Source organism: Hippopotamus amphibius, chromosome 7, assembly GCF_030028045.1.
Source record: "Hippopotamus amphibius kiboko isolate mHipAmp2 chromosome 7, mHipAmp2.hap2, whole genome shotgun sequence".
Classification (NCBI taxonomy): domain Eukaryota; kingdom Metazoa; phylum Chordata; class Mammalia; order Artiodactyla; family Hippopotamidae; genus Hippopotamus; species Hippopotamus amphibius.
This window is the reverse complement of record NC_080192.1, coordinates 12140860-12160494: the sequence shown is the minus strand read 5'-3', so window position 1 is coordinate 12160494 and position 19635 is coordinate 12140860. Positions and strand designations below refer to the sequence as shown.

Here is a 19635-nt window from a genome sequence, read left to right as displayed (position 1 = left end):
GGGGTAATATTTAACCCCTGGCACGTGGGTAATGGGGCGTCAGATTATTTAAAGCCTGTGCTGAGTTGTGGGAAAGTAGCTCCCTAATATAAGGCCAGGCTAAATTCAAGCTTAGAGCAAAGACTTGAACTTGCAAGCTCTCTGTGGCCATGGCTGGGCAGGGCAAGGGTAGGCAGAGACGAACAATTCTAAGCAAGATGGTATGCCAGAGTTCAAGTCAGTTCAACAGCTACCACCAAGTTTCTGAAATACATTCAGCCCTGGGATAAGTGCTGGAACACAGAATTTCATCCCCGACTTTAAAGAGTTCACAGGAAAATCTAGAGTGGACTGTCCGTGGCCACTTACAGGTTGCTGTTAGGATTCAATGTGTTAATGACATAAAATGTTTAGTAGAAAGCCTGGCAAGTAGGACACATTCAAAAATCAGTAGCTGCTGATCAGTATCCTTATAATTATTACCACCATTATTATCAGAATACCTACCACCATGTTGTAGTGTTAACACATTTTTTTTTTCCCTAGAGGAAATAGCTTTAAAAGGTACAGAATTTGTTTTGGAACAATTTGCTTCTTTAGACTCTGCGCATCAGAATAAGGATTTCTACTACAACTAGGGTAAGACCTCTCCCCACTCATGATCCAGTTCTTATTAATAGTCCAGGTGACGCTGTTTCTGGCAAACTTTCTCCATCAGTCATGGGAATGTCAGCACCAACACAGTCTTGCGCCCATGTTACCCACATTTTTTTATATCGTGTGAAGCTGACTTCATAGCTTGCTGCTGATGCTCACAAAAGGAGAGAAGCCACTGAGACCGCAGAACAGCTACCTTCTTCTGTCACAGATCAAAAGGGAGAGATTGGAAGGGATAGCACAGGTCCTTCCTTCCCTCGAGAGTAAAAAGTCCATCTCTGTCATCATCATCAATTCATACTTACTGATCCCCCACAATGAAGCAGATGCTTTAGCAAAAGCATACCTGAAAAACAATATCCCTAGCCTCCCTCGGGCTAAATTCTAAGAAAAATGCTGTGAGGAAACTATAGGAAAACAACCCAAATATGTTCTGAAGTGATTAATTTAGAGTCAATCTACTTTAAAGGTTTGCAGTATAGTTAACAGAAAGAAATATAAGACATTCCATATATTTGCTAAACCTTTAAAGAGTTAATAAATACAGTAAACTTACAAGTTTTTAGAAAATACATCCAATTCACGGAAGGGGTGGATGGAGACAGACGGCAGAAAATGAGCATAAAAAATACGAAGAAACAAAAGGAGAGAAAAAGAAGGGTAAGATCAGAGAGGAAACCTGACACAAAACCCTAAGTGTACCAGAGGAAGAGGAAAATAAGAGGGAAGTGAAAATGGAACTAGTATCAATGGAGTCAGAATGAATTGTGGCTACTGACAGGTTCAACACCTTTGTTTTACAGATAAGCTGTGGCCTAGTGAGGCTGAGTCATTGCTTTGAGTTTACAAAGCTGGACAGTGGCAGGACTGGAAAGGCAGTTACTGCACAGTAAATACTCAAATTTGGGATGAATTAAAAAGACAAGTGTTATGGTCTTTATGTTTGTGAGTCCCTCCTCCCCAAAATTCATGTGGTGAATTCCTAGCCCCCAGTGTGGCTGTGTAAGAAAACAGGGTCTCGGGGTCCCTGGTCTCATAGAATTAGTGTCCTTATCAGAAGAGCCAGCCGCATGCACCCCTGCTTTCCTGCTCTTGCTCTCCCCAGCACATGCATGACGACCAGGTCAAGTGAGCACACGGGGAGATGGCAGCAGCCTACAAGCCAAGAGAAGAGGCCTCAGAACAAAAGCTACCCTTGTGGGTACCTTGATCTGGGACTTCCCAGCCTCCAGAACTGTGAGAGAAATTTCTGTTGTGTAAGCCATCTGTCTGTGGAAATCTGTTACAACAGCCCTAGCAAACTAAGACAACAAGCACTGAAGTCCTTTGGCAAGGTATTCAAAAGGAAAGTTTAACTTATTTATTAAACCTAACCTAAAATATAGACACATCTTACCCCCTTTTCTTTTCTTTTTCCCCCCTTTCTGGTAAAGAACAAGAATGGGGCCACTGGCTAGCTTTAGTTTAAGCAAAAATCCAGGTTACGTTCTGAAAGGCAAACTACAAGATACCTACACAGAGTAGAAACTCAATAAACTTTCAGTCAAATGAGTGGTTAGAACCTGATTCTGTGCTTAGGAAAGTAACATCCTTCACCTAGTCCCCAAACTATGCATCACCAGCTGCAAATAACAAATGCTCAAACTGTGTGTGTCTTTTGCAGCCAACACCATAATGAGGCAGACTGCCCTTTTAAGAATATGGCCAAGCCCCAAACACCCCTTTTCAATTTGCCTACTCTCCTAGCCCCTTCTTATCCCCTGGGAATTTATGCTTTGACATTTAAAACCTTACATTTTATTGGCAAAACAAAACAGAATTTTTCATTATCAAATTTTAAGAAATCTGCCTAATATATTTTGTTTGGTGAGCTAGTAAAAATAAAAGGCTTTATTGCCCAGCTTGAACACAAATTTTTAAAATTTATTTAATTATTTTACTTAAATTATTTAAATTAGTTTATTTCTTGGTGAAAAGAGGTAAATCTTAAGGGTTCAAAGGAAAATAAAAGTTCCGGAAAAAATGCAAATTACCAAAATATAAAAGTAGAAATCTAGCAGTTTTCATTATGCCTTATAGCACTTTTCCAAAACAGTTGCTGCCAATTAGCATGGATGAATGAATGGGCTAAATATATAAAAGAAGAGGAAAAAAGAAAAAAATAGAAAAAAGAATAAGAAGAACCCAGAGTTTACAGATGAATGGAAAGGGGGTGGGGTGGGGGGGGTGGAGATGGGACACTTCTAATTAGCATTTCAATTGTCTTAACTTTGTTTACGAAATGTGCCCAGAAAAACATTATACCAAGAAAAGGGAGCAAAAAGAATATGTTCTCCTCGTAACATGAATTAGGTAATATCACAGCATATCTTACAAATGAAAGCCCCTTAGAGTCTCAAAATAAAACCTCTTTAAATGGATGCCTAAATGGGGCCATCTTGTCTGCTCTGAAAAGAATATTATAGCCAATATACAATCTATCTAAAAGGTACAAAATGGGTCACATTCTAAAAATTCATTTTTATTTCAGAGTTGTTTGGAATTGGTCACATTTTCCCCATTAAAAGAAATACACACACACGTACATATTATAAATGGTGGCTGGGTTTGCAGACCACACCACAAGAGCCCAGTAATGTAATCAGGGAGTGGGGAGGTGGGTGGCTGGGGGAGAACATAGGAGTCCATGGAACCAGTAATGGACCTGAACTACCGTACATCTGAAATAAAAATAAACAGAGGACAAGATAGTTAAAATAGCAGCAAATTACAAATAATGCCAATGTAATTAAATAAGAAATGATGTGGTTTTTTTTCCAAATCATCTTGCATATTGGTTAGAAGTAGAAGACAAATTTAAACCACTAAGGAAGTGGAGACTTCTATGGAGACTTAGAGGAAGAAGTAGGAGTACTTTCAAGTGTTTTAGTGACTGGTGCAAATTTTTTTTTTTCGCGGGGTGGGGTGTGCAACTTTAAAAAATACAGTTTCATTTCCACATCTACATCTTTTCCATTTTCCCTGATACAAACGTAATTCTAGTCAATCAAACATAAGGAGGGTAATCTGTTTATTTTGTAAGTGGGATAAAAAGATGGAGATAAGGAAAAGGAAACATAGCAAGATTTAGAACAGAATGGGGAAGGGAAAGTAAGTGCTTAATAAATACTTGCTGAAAGGAGAGGAGGGAGAAATCTAAAAGAGTGCTGCCAGTGGAAATAACTCAAGTTTAAACAGTAAAAGAGAAAGTCAGAGATAAAAAGGAGAAAGAAGGACCCAGCATACAGCCATATTGTTTCTAAAGGGATAAGAACACAGGTGGTAAGGAGACCCTGAATCAGAGTTCTCATTACTGCCACGTGGGAGGGTCGCTGACTCAGAACAGCTGGGATGGGTCTAGCCCGAGAACAACCACGATTACTAACATAACTTGAACATTTACCATGTACCAAGAACTGTTCTGAGAGCTCTTATAGGCTGAAAGCAACCTTCTGAGATAGCTACTATTTTTTGGTTGTTCTTCAAATTTTATAGATGAGGAAACAGTCATACGCCTGACGTCATTAAGACAGAATGCCAGGGAGCTAGGTTTGAAACCTTGTCAATTTGGTTGCAAAGCCTGCACCACTGAAGCACTACCTACCTCTACAGTAAAACCATCACACACACAGGGACAAGTGGTCCTAGTGAAGGAGAGAAAATGATGGTCACAAACACGAAGAGGGTTTTGCACTGTAAATTCCCAAGTATTCCCTTGTTAGTGAAAAAGTAACAAAACCTCTGGAATTTAGCACCTATTTGACAAATATTTATTGAGCATCATTCACTGTTCTAGACACCACAGATACAGCAATAAACAAACCAGAGAAAAATCTCTATAGGTGAGGAAAGCAGTAAAAACGATGTTTTTACAATATACTAGAAGATGGTAAGGGCTATGGAGAATTTAAAATAAAATGACCAAAAAAACAGCTAAATGAAAAGGTAACATCTGAGCAGAAATGTGAAGGAGCTGCAGCAGTACACATGAGGGTATCTAGAGAAGGGCATGACAAGCAGAGGAAACAGGTCCTGCAAAGCGCAGGACCTGTGGCTGGCAGAGAGTGAGAAACTGGATGAATAGGAGGAGATTCAGGAGCCAGCTCAACCAGAGCCTTGTAGGGACTCTGGCTTTTCCTCTGAGGGAAACACATTAGTGGATTTTTGAGCATGATCAGATTTGTATTTGTACAGATTTAAGTCAGATGGTGTGTTCAGAATAAATTATTTGGAGTCATTGGTGGAAGCAGGGAGACCAGGTAGGAGACCACTGCAATAATACGATACAGGTGAGAGAGGGTGGGGTACTGAACCAGGAGAGTAGTAGCAGAGCTAGTAAAAGGGGATTAGATTTAGGTGATTTTTGAAAGGCAGAGCCTAAAGGATCTGCTAATTAATAAGACTGGCGTGAGGGAGAAAGAAGAGTCCAGGATGACTCCAAGTTTTTTTCTGGCCCAAGCAACAAAAAGATGTCATCTGAGAAGAGGAAAACTGTAGCTGTTCTCACAGGCTTGAGAATGGAAGAAGGCAAGTGGAGACCAGGAGTTCAGCCTGGAAAGTTAAGTTTGAGGTAACTTTTAGGTATGGAAATGTCAAGTAGACAGCTGGATGTGAACTTCCTGGGAGAGATCTGGCCTGTAGGTGTGCATCTGAGAATCATCAGCACGCAGACAGTATGTAACCCCCAGTATATCATCAGAGTCCACTGGACCCAACTTTTCTTTTTTGAATAGTTCTATACGTAAGGATCTATATTTTATGACATTTTTTCTTAGAGGTATTTCCCATCCCCGCCCCCCACCCCCCCCAAAAAAAACCCAAAGAAAATGTTACTTTAAAATTAATACAAACACATTCTATCTTGCAATTAACATATGTGTTCCCTGAATCCTTGATAAATCTAAAAGTGTTTATGAGATTTTAGGGATCTTATTTTCCTATATCTTGAAACATGCTGATTTTTCAATAACTTTTATTCATTAATTATTCCCAATCATGTTTTAAAAAATGACTAAAGTAACAGAATGACAGACCAATGGCATATTCACTTAGAAGAATGATACAATAGTGAAATAAATCACCACTAACACATCGCCCTTCAGTTTTCTTACTGCATAGTGCAAAGTATTTTATCATCTTTCAAGAAGGCATTAAAGATGAGAGATTTTTTTTTACAGTTTACTCAGTTTTCATTGAATACAGTTTTTCACTTGCCACCCAAAATGACAAAGAAAAACTAACCAAGGGAAATGTTTCACAATTGTTAGATGAATCAAAAGATGAGTAGAAACACAGAGAGTAGCAGCACCCTACACTCTAATGATGATGGTGAAATCTGATATATAGAAGCGAAGTCTTGATACTCTTTAGATGATTACATTCTAACCTAGGATATAGTCTTGACCACAGTCAAGAATCAATAAGTAAACAATATACTTCTAAGAACAAAAAGGAACAATGGTATTCTCATCCAGTTCAACAGTAAGAATGTCTTCAAGTAGTATTTTGCAACAAAAATTGGGATCATCCTGTTTCATTAAAAGAACATGTAACAGTATTCTTTCTCCTCTTAGAAGGTGACAAAATGTACTCATAAGTGGCCAAATGCTGAAGGTAGATACATATACAAAGGTAACTAACTGGGAGGAAACAGATGGTATAGAAATGAAAAAAAGTTTTTGGACTGATCATTCTAAATACTGTTTATAAATATAAAAATAAAAGTTTTGCAATTATGGAGTAAAGAAAATCATCTTTTCAACACAATTATGTATTGTCAAAGGATTTCTAAAAAATCTTTATATATTGCATTTAGACCATGTAAGTGCAGGAAGAAGAACCAGAAGCAATGATTAGCTAGGACCTATTAGAGATATATTTGGAATCTGGAATCAGAATTTACAAGACAGATATGTTCCAGGTTAATGAATGACTGTTCATAAGCAATTAAATCACATTCAAAGGAAGCTGCTTTTTGCAGTATATGCTTTCAAAATAGGAAAATAGGGGAAAAATTTGGGACAGTACGTGTCGGTGAAACATCACATATTTGGAAGATTCATATCTACACAGGTAGAGATCTACAAAAGGAGCAGGAGCAGAACAAAGGGTCAAAAACAGTACAAGCACTGACACACAACCTAAAATTCACAGCATAAATATAACGTGACAATTTTAGAACAAGTTTGGGATTGGCTCGAGTACCACTCAGCAAAAAACTTGCTTTAGTTTGTGCTATTAAGAAGAATAGGGTTGAATTTCAATGTATTTTCACAGATGGAAAAGGAAGAGAAATCAAGAGCACATTATTTAGATTTCAAAGAGAGTCAATGATTCTTTCTGTCCTTAGAAAAACTGTTAATGTTCTTCTCAGCTCAATGTAGTCTCAACTATTAATAGATTCAAAAACCTCTGTTAAAAAAAATACCCCAAAAGATCTTGTACTATGAACAAGACTAAAGAAGGGGTAGACACAATGGTAAGAGAATAAAATCTGTACCTGCAAAAGAATGGCTGGAAGATAGCCTACGTCTATTTTCTTCGATATGACTGATATTAGTACAACAAACGCTTTCATTTTATAGGGAAAGCTTCAATTACAAGATTACAAATTAATGAGACAATCCCTCACACAGCTAGAAAATGAACTTGCAGAAATAAATACAGAACCAGGAAAAGAATATCTTTTTTTTTTTTTCCTAGCATGAGTCTCAGAGAATAGGAAGAAAGAAAGAGGATATAAAAAAGGATAGAAAAACAAAGTATTGCAAAAAAGATTAAAAAAACAAAAACAAAAAAACCATGAATAGCATTCAAATGTGACTTGTAGTCACTATAGGAGAGAGGTGTAATCAGATGATGAGTGCATTTCTTCTTATCTCTAATAGTTGTTTTTCACTATCACTTCTTATTTCTTAAATTAGTCGTAAGAGTGAAACAATCCTCCGTTGAAGGACACAGACTGAAGTCATGGACGGTCCAAAAACTGATGCCCAACTCCATTTCACTGGTATCAAAAAATATTTCAGCTCTTACACTTTCACAGGGAGAATGAATTGTGTACTGGCCACGTACCAGGTATTGCTTTGATAGTCTTAAAGTTAAGATCTAAAAAAACTCCGGCTGTGAAAGCAACATAAATGGATTCTAAACTGTATCTCATCTAGTAAGTTTCCATGCCTAAAGAAGCTAACTTCAACTCACCATGTGATTCTCAATTTGTACAATAAATTATGAACCTGGGGAAAAAAAAAAAGAGTTAAGCAAGATAAAAAGATTAGGTCCAGTCCCCGCCCCTCCAGACTTAGTATTTGTTTAACCCAACACTCGGACATTAGTCTGGGGCTTGGACAGTCTTCTATAAACCCCTCTATTGCCGGGACAAGCAACCCCAAAAGTTTGGACTACCATGAGGAAACAAAGAAACACCATGCAGGCAAAGGAGCAGGGAAAAAACCCACAAGACCAAATAAATGAAGAGGAAATAGGAAAAATGCCTGAAAAAGAATTCAGAGTAATGACAGTAAAAATGATACAAAATCTCGATAACAAAATAGAGAAAGTACAAGAAACAGTTCATAAGAACTCAGAAAAACAAACAGCAATGGATAACAAAATAACTGAAATTAAAAATACTCTAGATGGTATAATCAGCAGAATGACAGAGGCAGAAGAACAAATGAGTTGGAAGATAGAATGGGGGAAATAACTGCCACAGAGCAGGAAAAAGAAAAAAGAATAAAAAGAATAGAAGACAGTCTCAGAGACCTCAGTGATAGCTTTAAGTGCACCAACATTCGAATTATAGGCATCCCAGAAGAAGAAGAAAAAAAGAAAGGGTCTGAGAAAATATTTGAAGGGATTATAGTGGAAGATAAAAAGATTAGAGCACCCACTGGGCCCAGCTGATAAATGGTTTTGGCTACTTGTCTTGGTTAACCAAGAGTTAAATCCACGAGACTAGATGAAATCACTAAGTAAAAGAATCAAGAGAAGAGATCCAAAGACTTGGCCCAGAGTATTACAACTTTGAGAAGAAATCACTAATAAGGTACAAAGAAAACCAGGAGAGTGTGATGTCCTGGAAGTCAGGTACCCAAGAAAGTACGTCACAGAGGAGGGAATGATTAGTCACGTTATGTTCTACAGGCAGGTCAGGTTAGATGGGGACTGAGACCCAACCACCAGACTTAGCAGCATGGAGGCTACTGGTAATATTGACAAGAGCCATTTCAGTGGCGTGGTGGCAATAAAAACCTAATTGAGCAAGTTTACAAGGGAATGAGAGAAGAACTGGTATGAGCAAACAGAGACAACTCTACTGAGTTTTGCTCTAAGGGAAAAGTAGCTGACAGAAAAGTGAAGTTAAGAGTATTTTCAGGGCCTTCCTAGGTGGCGCAGTGGTTGAGGGTCCGCCTGCCAATGCAGGAGACACGGGTTTGATCCCTGTTCCAGGAGGATCCCACATGCCGCGGAGCAACTAAGCCCGTGCGCCACAGCTGTTGAGCCTGAGCTTTAGAGCCCATGAGCCACAACTACTGAGCCCATGTGCTGCAACTGCTGAGGCCCATGCGCCTAGAGCCCGTGCTCCGCAGCAAGAGAAGCCACAGCAACGAGGAGCCTGCGCACCGCAGCGAGTAGCCCCCACTCACCGCAACTAAAAAAAAGGAGCCCCGAGCACAGCAAAAAAGACCCAACACAGCCAATAAAATAAAATAAATTAAAAAAAAGAAGAAGAAGAAGAAAGCTGCAGGACTGACACTGACTTCAAAAAAAAAGAGTATTTTCAAGTGGATGAAAGAACAGCTTAATGGTATGTTAATGGGACTACTCTGGTGAAGAGAGAAAACCTGATAATCCCAGAGAGGGGAGAGAGAATTGCTGTGGCCAGGTCCTAACAAACAGGCTAGCAGAGATGGGACCTATTAACACAACTGAGGGGCTGGCCTTATAAGGAAGGCAACTGCTTCATGTACAGTAATGGGAGAGAGGAAAAGTTCACTGCCACTGATGGTACAAGGTGGGTAAAGTGTGGTGGTGGGAAATCTGATTGCTTCAGCTTTTTCACATATACTCTAGTAACTGGAAGATTTGTAAATGAAAGCCAAAAGAAGGGATGATTCAGCAATGGATGTGGCATTCTGGGGAGACTGGCCTAAAATTGCACGGTATCGGGGCACCCTTCTCACCTGCCCTCTTTTGGTTTCTGTTACTCTGAAATCTTTTGTATCTCCAAATGGCATAACTTCTCCAAAGGGGGGTTGGGAGAACAGGAGACACACAAAGGAGTCACTAGTCCATAGTGATTCTGAAATCTCACTGGGCAAATGTTGGGAGTTGCTTGATTAGGCCTCAAGGCTGTGGTAGGAAATCTCTGCGACTCTTGCCTTTGAATCATCCTTCCTTTCTCACAAAAGGTAGCACATGTTAGCAGCTGAGTAATTTTCTCAGCCTGCTTCCTGCCAGAACAATTTTGGGGGTTCAACAGCCTCTTTTCATTTTGAACTGCCTCTTCTCCTTTTCAGCTGTAGCTGCAGTGGACCTCCTGTGACTCTCACTGAGATTCACTGCATTAGACAAAAGCTATACCCACAAATACCTTCAAGATAAGCCCTTCTTTACCTTCTCTCCTGCTAAAACAGCTAGAAGTCCTATTGCTTGATTGAGAGGTCTTCTGTGTGACTCCTAAGGTACTATTTTTGGTTTTTCTCAGGTTTTAACAAAAGGTTTTACAGCCACAGCCTCAGCTTCATCTTTAGACCATCATTCTCCTGGCAGTGCCCTTGAACTGACCTTTGCTAGAAACCTATCTCTTCATTTTACCATCATTTGCCCTGCAGAAAGGCTGAAAAATTTCAAAACCATCAAGTCCTGACTCCTTTTTTGTTTAACAGCCCTTTCCTCAATTTATTTCTCTCTTCTCATACTTTAGGATAAGCAGCAAGAAGAAAGCAGGGGGTGCCTTCAATGTTTTGCTTGGAAATTTACTTAGGGACATCTCCCAGTTCATTAGGCACATTTTCTGCTTTCCACACAACTACAAACAATAGTGTTGCTAAATTTTCTGCTACTACATAACAAGGGTTCCCCTTTCCTCCAGTTTCCTTTCCTTTGAGCCTTCAAGGCAATCTCCTCAAAGTCCCAAATTTTAGAAACAACACGTCCAAGGTACTATGATCTTTCACTAACACTCTCCTCAGAGGCCACTGCCCAGTTCCAAAGTCACTCCCCCATTTTAGATTTCTGCTGTAGAAGCACCCCACTTTGGGTACGAAAATCTATAGTTGTCTATTTCTACATAACAAACCATCCTCAAACAACAGCTTAAAACACCACTTCTTATCTCGCCGTTTGCGTGGATGGGGAAGCCAGGAGAGGCTGAGCTGGGTGCCTCTGGTTCCGGGTCTCTCACAGGGCTGCCATCAAGGTGTTGGCTGGGGCTGCAGTCATTTCAGGACTGGACTGACAAAGATCCCCTGCCGAGCTCACTCACCTGCCTGTGGGCCCTAAACATCATCTCCTGTCACGGGGGCCTCGCCACAGGGCTATTTACAACATGGCAGCTTGCTTCTCACCAGGTAAGTGCTCTGGGAGAGAGAGCTGGAGAGGGCAAGCACCCAGGATGACAGTCACAGTCTCTTCGTCACCACATCTTGGCAGTGACATCCCATCATGTTTGCTAACAGAACACATTCTATTAGCTCAAAGTGAGTCACTAGGTCCAGCTTATACTCAAAGGCAAGAGACTGCGTAAGGGCGTGAATACCAAGAGGTAGGAATCAATGGGTCCATCTTAGAGGCTATCACAGACTAGATAGAAAGCATTACCACAGGCTGGTTACGAGTACTGACTCTGAAGCAAAACTACTGGATTTGACTCTTGCTTCTGTATCACAATATGGAAAAAGGATCATAAAATAAGACAACAGTTGTGAAAGGACCTGACATCAGTCACAGGAGGCACTTGGGAATTCCTGCTTCCTTCTCTCTTCCAATCTGCTTTGTCTATAACCATTCTGAGAACTTCCCTGGCATTAGGTGTAACCTGCAAGCACCCACGGCCAGAGCAACACGGTACTGAGCACCATGCAGAAATCAAACAAGTAAAGAAAAGGATAAAAAGAAAGACCCAGAACTAATGAAACAGAGCAGAGGGGAATTTATACACAACAGCAATTGTCTCCCCCACCCCAATTTGGCAATTTTGCTTTTAAATTGTAATGCCAATCTTGGCAAAAAAATACGATACCACTTTTTATCTAACTGGCAACTAAAAGTACAATAAACAGAATAAATAAATCATCAAGAATGATTTAGATGCTTTTATTTAGATGTCAGTTTATCTGAGGAATACAGCATTCAACAGTAACACTGGGGAGTAATATTATCCCCATTTTATAGATGAGACACAAGAGCATAAACATCATGTGACTTGTTCTAATGACACAGCAGGTTAACAACTAAGTAGGAATAGAACCGCAACTGGCCTAAGATGTAATACACAATGGAGCTATAATCAGTTATTTTTAATTTTCACGGATAGGGTGATCTGGATAAAATAGCCAGTGATTAACTGTTCATCTCACACTCAGGAAAATAACTGACAGTTACTTTAAAGAATGAAAGGCAGGCTTTGATTATTTAACCTCTAAATTAACGGTCTAAATTCAAATAAGCAACAAAAACATTATATGAGTCGATACACAAATAAGGTAGCACAGAACCCACAGATACTAATTACGTGGAATCAAAACCCAATATTTTAGCTGGACACTTTGCTACACAGATAGTTCACTATACTAAGAATACCTAATTAACCTTTTAACTAATATTTGTGGAGTGTCTATTCTATGCTGGCCTTATATCACAGGTACTACATGTTATTTAATAATAGCAAAGCATTTGTGAAGAGGAGCAGAAAGCTCACCTCCAGAGAAGGAACAAGAATGTAGTGCTCCAACCTGCTCACGAGTTTTAAAAGCAGCACATATTTCCAGAACCAAGATGGGAAAAAGGGTGCTAGTGAAGGAAGACTACAACTCCTAAAATGTACTTTACTCACTGCAAAAAGAAATGAAGGAAAATGTGTCTTAGGAGCTATAGGCTCCAATTCCCTCCCCCCCATCCCCGAGCCAGTGTGTGTGCTTTACCACATTGATTTTCTATCCCTTCAAGTATACAAGTAAAATCTTAAAAAAATGAATATTTGCTTAAATGGTTCCAACTTTATTCCCTAATTTATAAATTTTACAACAATAAAATTCCATGTTTTGGTTTGAAAAATGACAAAAGATATTTAAGATTAAATGCCATAGTAAAACAAACACTTAAAACACGTATGTATTAATATAAAGACAGGCAACTTTCTTATACAACTGGAAGCTCATCTCTCAGCATTCATGTATCTGGCTGTCATCTCTACCTAAAAATTATTCTCACTTCCAAACCCTGATCCCAAGGCCTTTAACCTCATACCTGTACAACCCTATTGTTTTTACCCAACAACTACCCAATAGTAATTGATCTCCCTGCTTCTAGTCCCTCCGCAAACTATTCTATCCACAAAACCTAACACCAAAGCACTATTTCAAGGTTAAATATTTCTGTATTGAAAAATTTAAGAATTTCTTATTTTCTATAGAATAGTGAACCAGTATTCAAGATCCTCCAGGTTGGGACTTCCCTGGTGGTGCAGTGATTAAGAATCTGCCTGTCAATGCAGGGGACACGGGTTCAATCCCTGGTCTGGGATAATCCCACATGCCACGGAGCAACTAAGCCCGTGTGCCGCAACTACTGAGCCTGCATGCCACAACTACTGAAGCCTGTGCTCCACAACAAGAGAAGCCACCGCAATGGCTTCAACAATGAGAAGCCCGTGTACCACATGAAGAGTAGCCCCCACTCGCTGCAACAGAGAAAGCTTGCGTGCAGCAATGAAAACCCAACACAGCCAAAATTAATTAATTAAATTTTAAAAAATCCTCCAGGTTATCCATCAAACCATTTCTTTCATTCCTATTCCCCAAACTTTCTTTCCTCCCTTCTTTTCACTACACCAATTCCCAATCAGTGCCTACTCCATGCCAGGCATCTTTCTAGGCACAGAGCATATGCTAGTGCTTTCATGGAGTTTACATTCTGGTTGGAGGAGAAAGGCAATAAAAAAACATACACAACAAGTTAGATGGTGGTAGGTGCTAGGGAGAAAAAGACTGGGAAAGGGAAAGGGAAATGTTGAACAAAGGGGTAGGGAATTACTGTTTATACAGGGTGCTCCTGATAATGTGACAACTGAGTAGAGATTTCACATAAACAAGAGTCAAGCAGACATCCACAGAAAGAGCAAGGAGGTGGGCAAAACCTAAGGCCCTGGGCAAGGGTGTGTTTGAAATGTTCAAAGAATGGGCAGGAGTATAGAAGAACAGGAGGTCAAAGACAGCCAGGGAACAAGTCATTTAGGGCCTTACAGGCCAGTGCAGGGCGTTTGACTTTTACGCTGAGTGAGATATGAAGCCACCGGAGAGTTTGGGCCAGAGGAGCAATATAATGTGACATTTGAAAGACTCACTCTGGCAGCTGTGTTGAGAATAGACTTCGGAGAAAGGACTGGAGAAGAAGAAGAGAAGCAAGGAGGCTAGTTAGAAAATTATGATAATAATATAGGCAAGAGATAGCGGTGGTGTGGCCAGGATGAAAGTAATGGGACTCATGAGTAGTTGTAAGGTTTTATGGTCATTCTTGACACCATATCTCTGCTATGTCAGTTCTCCATCTGGCTTGTATCTATTTAGTCCTCCCAGAATCTAGCTTAAATTACATCTCCTTCAAGAAGCCTTCCCCAACCAATCCCATTTTCAGTGATCACCCATTTTTGCCAGCTCCTGCTGACAACTGCCCCTACCACCTACCGACTGTCATGTCGTCTTTGCTACAATGTATGGTTAATTATCTATTTAACTTCTATGCCCCTATCTGCCCCATTATCCTTGAGAAAGAAAATACTTTACAACTCTCTTTATCCTCGTTTTGCTGCATAAAACAGATTTTCAATAAATGTTCGCTAATAATCAAACTGCATCACCTAGAAATTACTATCCCTCAAAAGAAATGATCACATAGTCACTTTCTCCTTTAACTGCTAAAGTAAAAGAGAGGCCTGACGCAGCTCTACTATCATCCAGGCCACACATCATCTGGAGCTAGAGTCTGCAAGAGCTGCTTACCTAGCCACGACTGGTCTCTCTGGGCCAATGGTTTTCAAAGAGTGGTCTCTGGCCCAGCAGCATCAGCATTACCTGAAAATTTATTAGAAATGTAAACTCCCAGGTCCACTCAGATCTAAGGAATCTAAAACTCTGGAGCTGGGCCCAGCAATCTGTGTATTCTGATGCACCATAAAGTTTGAGAATTATTGCTCTGGCTTAAAGGTTTAAGTAACTACCCTGTTTTTCTAAGAGATTTCTGGGTCAATTCCATCCTGGCTCACATCCTCATTCACCTCAACCATCATCAGAAGTCCAAGCCTTCCAGATGGCTCAGCCCGTACAGCTCTGCACAGCTGCTCTTCTGATCCCATCTCCAGCTCTCCCTCACCCTCCCAAGCCCTCACAGTCATGAGTTACCCTCAGTAAACTCTTCTATATACTCACTCTTTTCTTTGCAACGTTCCCTAAGGGAAACCTGATTGCACCTGACAACACTGATGCTTCTTCAGTAGAAGCTTTCCTCTTTCCATCACATACCTCAGGCAGGGGCAAGCATTCTCCCTACTCCCCATTACCATGTAGTGTTGAACCTCACAGGTATCCTCCTCGCTTTCCAAGACTACTTCTACCCTTCTGTCCAAACTGCAGACCCTTCGAAACAGGTGTTGCCCACCCATCTCCTCAAGTCTTAGCACAGGGCTCCCTGTCTTCACCTCCTTTATTAGTTTTATCATTCTTGACAACCCCAACATCCACATAAATGATTCATTACCTATTCTGGCCTCTTAGTTGTTATTGTTATTGTTCTAATGTGTTAAAGCACCAACTGTATCTTTTCACAACTTCACTGAGGCCACTGACCTAGCACGGTATCCTAGCACTGTCATCACCAATATGGGTACTATCTCCAAAGTCTCAAGCGTTTTAAGCATTCTCCTCTCACACCATCAGGTTTGCCTGCTCCAGGAGTTTTCCCATGCCAGCATTTCTCCAGCCTCCTTCAGATCTCTAATCTATGGGTCAACCCTACCGCTTTTTCACCACTCCTACTCCTCTCCTCCCCATGTTCTTAATTCCCTCCTATGCCAGTTTAGATTCTAGGGTGCAATGCTATACGTAATCCTTTTCAAAAAGTCTTAATTCCCTTGCCCTCTTTTCTTTCAGTCTAACTTACCTAGTAAAATCTCAACTCCTGGTTAAATCCAACTGTTTCTTAACCCTCTCTTGCATCTAAACAACAGAAGATTGCTGGATAAAAATCACACAACGGACTTGCCACCACTCACTCAAGTTTATGACCACAGATTTTAAGTGTCCTATACCTCTCCAGTAAGTTCACTTTCCATTTTAAAAAAAAATTATTTATTTGGCTGCATCAGATCTTCAGTTGCGGCATGAGGGATGTTTTGTTGTGGAATGCGGGCTTAGTTGCCCTGCTGCATGTGGGATCTTAGTTCCCTGACCAGGGATTGAACCCATGTCCCCTGCATTGGAAGACAGATTCTTAACCATTGGACCGCCAGGGAAGTCCCCACTTCCCGTTTGTCCTCTTTCCTCAAATCTTCAACACTTCTTCTCCACTCCCTGCATGAACACATTCAGCTATGTTCACCTTACATGTTATAAAGAAAGCAGACACGTGCAGAGAACTCCCTCTTCTGCCTGAAACCAATGCCACCGGCCCACCTGGCTCTAAACCCAAACACTCTGCCTTCCATTCTATTAAAAAGAAAAAAAAAAAAATTTCTTCTGGCCAATCCTCTTCTGTGTGCTGGATATAATAGACTTTGCTCCTGCAATTAGCCTCTTTCTTTTCAGCACCCTCAATTCTTCCCCTACTGGATCTTTCCTAGTGACGTAAGACATGCCTTAATATCACTTATCTTTTAAAAACTGTCCCTTGGACACACATGCCCATCTAGTAACTGCCCCAATTCTTTGTTCCACTCCACAACTACACAGTATTTCACTGTCTCAACATCTTCACCTACCAGTTAACAACTCAGCCCATTCCAATTGGCTTTTTTATCCCCATTATTCCAATTCAAACAGCTCTTATCGAGTTCACCAATGACTAACATCCTACCAAGGCCAGTGACCAATTACTTGGTCTTAAATAATCCAAACCCAACAACTTCTTTCCCAGAGTCTGTGATACCACATACTTGCCTGTTTCCTTCCTACCTTACCCAATTCTCAGCATCCTTCAGACCTCCAGTGAGATGTCTCAGGGCTTCCACCTCAGCCTTATTCTCCAGTTACATTTTCTTCCAAGGCTTTAAATATGCACTGGTGAATATCAACCTTATGCCTTCAATTCATATCTCTCTTCTGACATCCAGACTCATATCAAATTGCCACTGAACTTCTCCACTTGGATATCTACTAGACATTTCAGACTAAACAAGCCCAAACCATAAATATTGTTTTTCCTGTGTACTCTCTGTTCTGTTGCAAGGAAATGCCCCCTCCATCCTAATTCCTCAAACCAAAAGCTGAACAACCCAGATTCCTCTTTCATCTCGCTACACACACAAGCCATCTTTAATCTTATCAAGTTCCCTCCAGAGTCTAAGCCATCACCCTCTCGCTTCTTGACCTCTCTTATCACTTCTCCTAAAGAAAGTCAACTCTCCTGCTGAAAATCTCCCTGTACCTTCCCATTTTAACCAGAACAAAATTCAAATCTCTAGAACGGGAATGATCTGGCTCTCACCTACCTCTCCAGTCTTATCTTCCTACATTCTTTTTGTTCTCTACGGTCCAACACACCACACCCTTTCTGTCCTTTGAATGCCTCAAACTCGTTCCTGTCTGAGGACTCTGTATTTGCTACTCCTTCTGCTTAAAATGCTTTCCTCCTGCAGTTTGACAAGATGGTGTTTCTTATCATTCAGGCCTTTTCCACCCTAGCTAAAGCATTCAGGATCATATTGCCTTTTCGCTATAGAACTTATTAGTTCCCGAATTTATCTTGTTTGCTTACATGTTTACAACTTTCTTTTTCCAGTTACAAAATACAAACTCTACGGGAAAGAACTTTGTCTTGTTCATGCTCTTTCCCTACCTCTTAGAAAGTGATCAGCACACAGTCGTCATCAATAAATGTGTTAACTGCTTGAGTCTCATTAATATAACCGTTTATTTAAGCCCCTTACAGTTTCCTGAGCTTATAAAATATGCATCAAACCAATTTCATCCAAAGTATAAATATAAATTTTGCAATAACAATAGAAGCCTCTTGTTATCTTTCTATATACAAACCTGATAACAGTTGATCCTGCTTAAAATCCACCAACAGCTCCTTATTGGAATAAATAACCATCTTTATGCAGATAATCTAGCCTCTAAAATTTTTAATTTTCATCCATCACTATTCCACGTACCCCACACATGCAAGCCACATGGAATTATATATGGTTCTCAAACATATACACTATTACCAATCTATTCCTTTTTGGGAAAGCAATGACCCTTCCCACTCCTCACCCACTCAGCTTGTCTATCTCCTCTTCTGTAAAGACTCCTTCGAACTTCTAGATGCTGTAAGCTCTCCTGTCCTCTACCTGCTTTGCCTCCTGTTAAATAATAGAGTTCTTCCTACTCCTAAAGCTAATCCCATCTTCTCAAAGCATAAGAGCAATCCTTTCTCTTCTCTCATATACTCCATTTCTCCTTCTCACATGAATTTGTTCAGCTAGCTTTTAAACATGACTAAGTCTCTTTTATTTAAAATAAAACAAATAAACTTTTCTCTACCCCACACGCTCTTCTAGCTACCCTCTACATCCCTTCAGAGTCAGTCAAATTTTTCCAACAACTGTCTACACTTACTATTTCTACCTCCATTTCCTTCTTTCAACCCTATCGCCCCCCTACCCCACTCCCAGTCATGAACTCCTGAACTGACTCCATTCCCAGACTTCTGCCTTCATGAGTCCATCAAAACAACTCTTGCAAAGGTCATCAATGACTTCCATGTTGCTAAACCCACGAACAAATTATTTCAGTTTTCTCTTCCAGCCACTCTTTTATCTTAGTTTCCTAATGTCCTGGTTTTCCTTCTGAAGAACAAGCTCTCTAGAATCCTGCTCCCTGCCTCCTTTGTGGGTTCATCTCCTCTACCAGGCAGCAAGTTCTCTTCTTGCTCTACATTTTATCCCTTGGCCAGTCTCATCTTAAGCCACTGACTTTCAACATCATCAAACGTGCCCACAGCTTCAATTACTATTGCGTGCAGATTTCTCACAAATTTATAGTTTAAGCCTCTATCTTTCCTTGTATTTCCAGACCTAGGTAGCCAACTATTTAAGCAGTATTTCCCCTTGAACATCTCAAAGTTACCTAAAAGTACTAAATCCAAGATCAAATTCATGATACCCTTTATCTTCCTGCCTACAAAAACACTTGGACCTCTTCCAAATCATGGCACTTATCTTGCGGACTGTACCTTCAGCATCTCTCTCAGGCAGTTCTGCTTTCTCTAGCACATGCTATCAATACCATTCTCTGTCCCTTGGACTATTACTCAGCCATTACCTAACCTCTCTCTGCACTCTTACTCCTCTCTAATCTGTGTAGATATCTTTAAAAAAAAAAACAAATCTAATTATAAGCTCCACTTCAGCCTACTCCCAATCCTACTCAAAATCTTTTAATGGCTTTTCACTGCTAAGTATCTATTCACAGTATCTGGCCTCTAATGTTGGATGAACTGACCTATCTTTACACTTTATGATAACTCAATTTACTA

The 19635-nt window shown here is 40.2% G+C and overlaps 1 protein-coding gene and 1 pseudogene across 13 annotated transcripts in view; one reads left to right on the top strand and one right to left on the bottom strand.

Moving 5' to 3' along the window:
- The window catches only part of RBFOX2 (RNA binding fox-1 homolog 2), a 264949-nt gene that overhangs the window by 129832 nt on the left and 115482 nt on the right, over positions 1-19635 (bottom strand). The gene's annotated exons all lie outside the window — the stretch shown is intronic.
- On the top strand, positions 7645-7814 carry LOC130857352 (ATP synthase membrane subunit K, mitochondrial-like; annotated as a pseudogene).